This window comes from Haplochromis burtoni, unplaced genomic scaffold, assembly GCF_018398535.1.
Source record: "Haplochromis burtoni strain Fernald_Lab_line unplaced genomic scaffold, NCSU_Asbu1 Contig_75, whole genome shotgun sequence".
In the NCBI taxonomy this organism is placed as follows: Eukaryota; Metazoa; Chordata; class Actinopteri; order Cichliformes; family Cichlidae; genus Haplochromis; species Haplochromis burtoni.
This window is the reverse complement of record NW_024582436.1, coordinates 1,503,270-1,510,575: the sequence shown is the minus strand read 5'-3', so window position 1 is coordinate 1,510,575 and position 7,306 is coordinate 1,503,270.

Genomic DNA, 7,306 nt, shown 5'->3' with positions numbered 1-7,306 from the left:
TCTATCTATCTATCTATCTATCTATCTATCTATCTATCTATCTATCTATCTATCTATCTATCTATCTATCTATCTATCTATCTATCTATCTATCGTCTCTTCAAATGATCCGATCAGTGCAACACTGGAACAGATCCAAATAAAAGAGATGGAGGTTAATAGGCCAAACAAAATGTTTATGATGCAAAGAAATAATAGTAATAAAAAATGTTGACCTGAAAGACCCAAACGCTTGCTTGAATGATTATGTTTCTGGTGTTATCATATCTCCACTCAGGAGAGTGCAGCAGGAGACACAGTGGAGGAATTGCAGCCACATCTCATATTCGACGATTCATTAGCTGTTACCATCTTGCAGTCATGTTGCACAGAAAAGCACACAATACACTTGCAAGAGTGCTGAAATCTTAATCTATACGCACCTTTAAGCAAGTAAGGTGTCTGCTCAGTTGTAGAAGCTTTTTATATTTCAAAATAAAACCTCAATAATAATAAAGACACATTACTCACTTCTATCAGGATCATTGAATGCTTTAGAAAAAGCTGGCTTGTAGACCTTGAGTTAATCTTTTTAATCAAACTACACCAAATTCAAAAGCGGAAGTTCAACATTGAAATATTAAATCACCAGACGTTTTGTTTTGTTTTGTTTTTTTGCACAGTGAAGCATGATATACTATATATTTTTATATTTTCAACTCTGTGTTTATATTTTGTATTTTTTGATGTATAGAAATTTCAAATAATGCATGTTTACACAGTTTTTTCTCTTTCATAACTGTATCAGGGTAGAATCCCCAATGATGCGGTTACGTCTGCACGAATGTGGTATCCGCATGAACTCGGAGGACAGGCTTTTGGAGTCGTTGGTCTAGTTTCACGTTTTCCACATCTGGCTTGGTTTTGAGAGGAAGCAATTTTGTGTACAGGAGACAGAATTACAGGGTGCAGAGGCATAAATAAAAAAAGCCAAAGTATCAAGTCAGTGCTTATGTCTGAGCTTAGAAATAGCCACGATGGACAGAAATGGAAGGAAAGAGGTGTAAATCACATTCACAAAGCAAGTGGCATTATGGAAGAAGTCAAGCAACAGCTCTATGCGTATGTTGTTGCATCGTGGTCTTACCGAGGAAAAGGCAATAACTTCTTTCACAGATTTTTCACTGACTACACTGAGCCTTTTACTGTTAGTTTCAAATCCATTTGAACAATAGTTTTAGTCTACTTAGACATTTGGGTGATTCTGTGGCAGCAATAACTTAAATTACAAGCCTCTACAGAAACCACAGCATCCTGTGTTTCATTTACAGTCTACCCTTTAGCCATTAAAGTTAGCTTGTGAAACAGCATTCACTGAGAACTGCACTCTACTATGAAGTCACGTAAGTGGCTCACTCAAAATGAAAATTAGCGTCAGTCTTGCAGCTCCTCAGTCAGTACCGCTAGTTAGCTAATGTAGCTTAGCATAAAAAAATGGGACATATCCTGTTTAGCTCTAACTTCCTGGAGTGCTGAGGAATGGCTCTGGATATAAATTGTCCTTAAGCTTTGTTTTGGTGTCAAGTACATAAGATAAAACATCTTAATCTGTGCCCTTTAATAGTGCTAGCATACTGCTATTAGTAGGTTAAATAGCAAAGCATTGTCAAAATTTACACTGAAGAGAGAGTGTAAATTTTGGTTACAAAAATGGTTAACAAGTTAACAAGTAAGTATTAAGCAGGCTGGTGAACATGTTTCCTATGAGATTGATTGATTGATTGATTGATTGATTGGTAATTTTAGACCCCATTCCCAGCCCCATGTAAGCTAGTTTAATTTTTAAGAGACTTTTGATGTCATGTGTTAATAACACTGACGTCAATTTGTTGTTCTTGGTCAGAATAATTGTGCACTGTGTGAATGAGGCTTGTAGTGAAAAAGGGCTTTGCATTGCAGCAGTTGAAGAACAAAGAAGCTCGTCACTTCATCCATGTGGGGCTCTTGCCGTTGAATACTACAACGCATTTGTTCAAAGTATTTTTTAACAAACTGGTGCAAAGATAAAAATGCATGAACCCTCTGATGTTCTGTAGGGTGGTTAATGCAGAAAGTTTGGAGCCATGTCCAAATATTTTAGTTGTGATGCTGCCAAAGTCTTGCTAATGCTTTTCAAAGCATAACTGACTTTCAAAAACGAGTTTGGTTTTCATGGAAAAGGAGCACGTTATTATTACGTGATTAAGACCAGACCTTTTCTATGTTTTGTTTGAGTTTGCACATTTCTGTGGGGCAGAAGACCGAAGATAGAATTTCCTGAAGCCAACTGATGCAGACTGATTATTTGCGGTCTGAAAAGACCATAGAGTGCAGCAATATGTCAAAAATAAGTTGAGGATATTATTTATTTATTTTCCTTTTTTAAAGCTGAAAAACTGAACTTTCAGCTATGATTCACTTACAAACAAAAACCCGCAGTGATCAGCAGCCTAAAACTACTTCAATTACTGAGTTTCTGTATTCAAACCACACGTTCATGAGTGAATTCAAAGCTGCTGGAAAAATGCACATTTTTTGCTGTAGGTGTTTTTCTTTGCCTTTGCTTTCTCATCTATTCTCTTCTCTCTTTTCTATTTAAAATATATAACATGCAGAAGAACATTGCGCAGCTAAACAAAGAAAATTGCATCAATTTATTTCCTCCAACTCCCTGTAACATTATCTGGAATTCACACTAGTCAAGACAGAACAAAAATCTCCCGTTGTTGCTTGTTATTGCAAACAACAATAGACGAAAATGAGGAAACGTTAAAGGATATGAGTCTCAGGGCTACAAATCACAACAGCACTTTCAGAAGCTGATACAAACACTGAGACAGCTGCGGTGTTCAGATAAAAAGGAATACACGTCTGTATCTGTCATATCAGATTCAAAGCAAGAACTGATGGGGAAAAAAACAAAAAAAAGACATTCTGTACACACATTTCACAGGTGATTTCATCCCGCTTGCTTTGAGCTGTGTTGTGTTGCTCATCTGCACACTGGCTGTCTGACAATCCTCTATTTGTAGCGGGAGAATAAACATCGGAGGAGTTGATGGAAGCCCCTAAAGATATTATGTAACACACAGAAAATCAATACCAGGCAGCAGGGATACAGTACAGGTGGATTATCTTTCTTCTGGGTGGATTCCTATTAATTTATATATTAAAAACAAAATTTAAAAAATAAATAAAAACAGTTCTCTTTGAGGAGTTACACTCTGACAGGCAGCCAGTAGATAGTAGATTAACACAGGGGGATTGTTTTCAGCGTTGCAGAACTACACTATGAGCTGTGCTGAAAGTCTGTGGTGTTATATATGTGATCACAGCAGTGACTGCTTCCATGTTCAGAACCAAGCACAGTTAAGTGGTGATGGAGAGTGGAGTGCTATAGAAATACTTCCTTAGAAAGTGGTGAAAAAAAAATCCAACATCTGCTTGACTCTTTTCTGACAGATGTCTGCCTCTTCTGCAGAACTTGTTTACAGGTTACAGCTTGATTAGATAACTAGGTCGACCTAGGCTCCTTTTCCTGAGACAACCTCGAATTTTCAAGTGCATTCATACATGCAGATACTGGTTAACATATACATGACTTTGCATCCGTTGCTGAGGATGCTGATGAAATGTTGGTGCTTAAAATTTAGCAAAGTTTCGCTTAAGCAGAGAGACGAGCGTAGAAACTGTTTAACTTTACCAGCGCTGTTTGGTAGAGGTGCACAGAGATGCATCTCTGTTTGACAGAAAATCCCAATCAAATGTTCTGCTTCTTCCTTGAGGCAAAGCTTAGAATGGCTGTTCTGGCAAGCATCAATGGAGTTATTTTAATGTTAGAAAAACATCACACCAGAGATTTTATTTAAAAAAAAGGAATGTAACTGCTGCCACAATCCTTCAAAGGCATGTGGGCATGTACATCAGTTCCTATATGAAGATTCAGTAAATCTCTCTCTCTCTTCTCACAACCTTCAAACTCATTGGTTGAGGGATAAAGCAAAGTGAGAGACACAACTGACTTGCGAATGCCTGTAAATTAACACTGTGATTGGATAGGCTATGCAATATTTCCATCCACTATGTGCAGTAATTAAGGAGAGATGCTGTATCAGTATCACAATATTAAAGAAAAAAAAAGATGCATTTGAAACGAGCGCATAATGAAATGGAAAATTCACAAATCTTTCTGTGTGTTCACTGTGAACAGATAGTCTGAAAAAAAGAAAATATACAGGTTTCTGGGTCAAAATACCCTGTTGGTGTTAGAGGTCAGGGGAGAATAGTCAGACACAAGTATCAAGACGGCAACAGCAACTATAATAACCACTCGTTATCCAGAAGAGCATCTGTGGCCAAGCAACACGTCAAAGCTTGTGGTAGATGGGCTACAGCAGCAGAAGACCACACCACATGCCACTCCTGCCGCTTAAGTACAGGAAACTACAGTTCTCATAGGCTCACCTAAATTGGACAATACAAGATTGGAAAAATGTTGTGTGGTTTGATGAGTCTTGATTTCTGATTATTGATCCAGGTGATTGGATCAGAACTTGCTGTAAACAACTTGAAAGCATGGATCCATCCTGCTTTTATATCATGGGGTGTAAGAAAAAAATCATGGGATTTTTTTCTTGCACACTTAAGGACCCTTAAGCATCATTCGTTCACCGTGTACCCATCATCTGATTCCTGCTTCTAGGAGGATAAAACACCATGCCAGAAAGCTAAAATCCTCTCAAACTGGTTGCTTGAACATGACAATAAGTTCACTGTACTCCGATAGCTCCACAGTCACCAGCTCATAATGTAGTCGAACACCTTTGGGATGTGGTGGAACAGGAGATTTGCAGAAAGTATTGAAAAGTTGTTGCCATATGAACAAAGCCCTTTAGTTTAGTGGGCTTCCAGGTTTATGACAAAAATGTGATGTTTCATTCGTCACCTAAAAGTTGTATTCTCTGTAAATGTTCAATAATAAATAGATGAAGAAAAAAGGGACCCTTGATTTTTTGTAATAGAGGACACTAAATAACACTGATATGAGCCTTTTCCTTAGATATGAGCCTTTTCCATACTGATGGTAATTACACCTAATAAAAGTCACTATATTTCAAGCATAATTAAATTGAAAGTTCCACTTTTACTGTAAGAATTCAAGGCTAGTCAAGATTTCAGACTGTTTTATGAGTCACCCAGGAGACATCATGGCGCTCATTATTCTTACGGCACTGACCCAACTCTCACAGAGAAACTTTTAATTGTGTGTCAATCTTGGCCATTATCACACTGAGCTCAGCAGTCAGCAATCAAAAAGCCACTTTTGTATTGACTCAAAAACTGTATTTTCTCCTCTTTGCAACAGTCCCTCAGTTGGATCTCCCACAGCGCACCCGGAAAGACGCTTGGCTCAGTCAGACACTCGAAGAGCTGCTGGGAAAACCAGTGAACTGCCTGACTATGATAAAGTGCTGTCATAATCATTGATCTGAACCCTGCAGTAGTAAACACTAATGCAACGCTGTATTACACCAGCAGTCGAAGATGTAGTGTCACAACTTTAATCTCTCCTCTGTGTTTAAAGTGGGAGCAGGTAGGGTATCTTACATGAGATTGCTGCAAAGAAAAATACCTTAGTAGAAATGGAAGTGGGTTTAGGGGGTTGAGTGCGATAAGGCAGCGTCTCCTTCATCATTTCAACTGGATCAAACCCAAGTGCCGGATTAGATGAGATGGTGGGAAGGAAAAAGATTTAAGAGCACTGAGAAAACGTTGCCAGCTTGGATTTCACTCTTTATCTAAAGGCTGGGGCGCCTACTGCCATGCTAAATTCTTTTAATTATTAATGCGCTTGTTTACTTTGCTCAGCGCAGTGATTAACTAGAACTGCGGTTCAACATGATACTGTGTAAGTGACTGTTGAAGACGCAGCCAAGCTGTAAATATTTGCCGTACAATGAGGCATCATATTGTGGCTGATGACGGCAGTAGGACAGGTGGCCTGAGGAGTTGCACTCAGTGCATTTCTTTTTCACTCTGAAACAAGGATCGCGCTGAGGCAGCTGACATTTAAGCAACACCACCGCTGAGGAAGATTTTTCAGGAGGTGTAAAGGTCACACGATGCCAGGGTGGCATCTAGTTTTCTTGTTATGTTTCTTTTTGAAGCTCTGAGTGTGACAAACAAAATTTTAATCACTTCTGTCAGTGTGTGGTTGTGTGATTGGCTAAACAGTGAAACACGTGAAAGTGTTTCCATGTGATCATTTTTTGTGTACACTTTCATCAAGTTATGATATCCACTGAATTTCCTCTGTATGCATGATTCACTGTATTTGTGCTGCAGGAGCGGGTGCACCAAGCCCAAACTGCTTTGATGTTGAGCCCTCATTGGTCAGCCTCCTTTGTTGTTGCATGCTTGGCGGTGGGATCCTGGGAATGAGAGCCCGGCTGTGGGGTATGTGTATGAAGCTCGAGTTTAAATATGCGTAACTTATCAGTTCAATTCAAGGAGGCAGCTGGCGATTTGACTTAAATGAATATCTACTTGTAACAGACTGACCCGTGTGATACACAGTTCAACCCTCACAATAAATGCTTGCTCGAATCGGTGAGGAAGTCAATTGAATTTACAGAGACCTAATTACCGGCCTCGGTTTCCTACTCCAATACTCTCAGAGTGTTGTAGGCAATCATATTGTCTCATTTCCCGTTTTTCTTCTTTAGTCGACCACATTCAGCTCATATTGCTGACGTGGAACATCTGAAAAGATTTCTACCAGCCACATTTTGTTAGCAAAGCAGCTACATTCACAGCCAGGTTTTTCCTCTTATGAAGTGGGAAGAGAATTTCAAAGGGATCTTCTGAAACTCAGCAAATTTCTAGTGCAAAAACCTTTGTGTAACAGATAGGAAAAATCCTTCTTGTCTTCTAACAAGGAATTGTTTCAACTGGAGAAAGACTTAATCCTTCATACAGTCTGCAATGAAATATGGATTAGGAAGTGTGAGGTGATAAGTATAAGATATGATGCTGAAATGCAGAGGTGGGCTGAAATTCAGTGACTCATCCACGACTAAATCTTGGTGCAGCGACATGATTGTCAGCAACGTGCTATGTGATATGGTGTGCTTTGTAGCCGACCTTTTCATTGGCTTATGACGGGCTATTTATGCTTATTAGAGTTACAGGTATAATCACAGCTGACTGGTACTTGGCTCCCTCTCCTGTAACGCCATTAATGAACAAGAACAATTATATAATAAAGAAATTATGTAATGGCCTAATG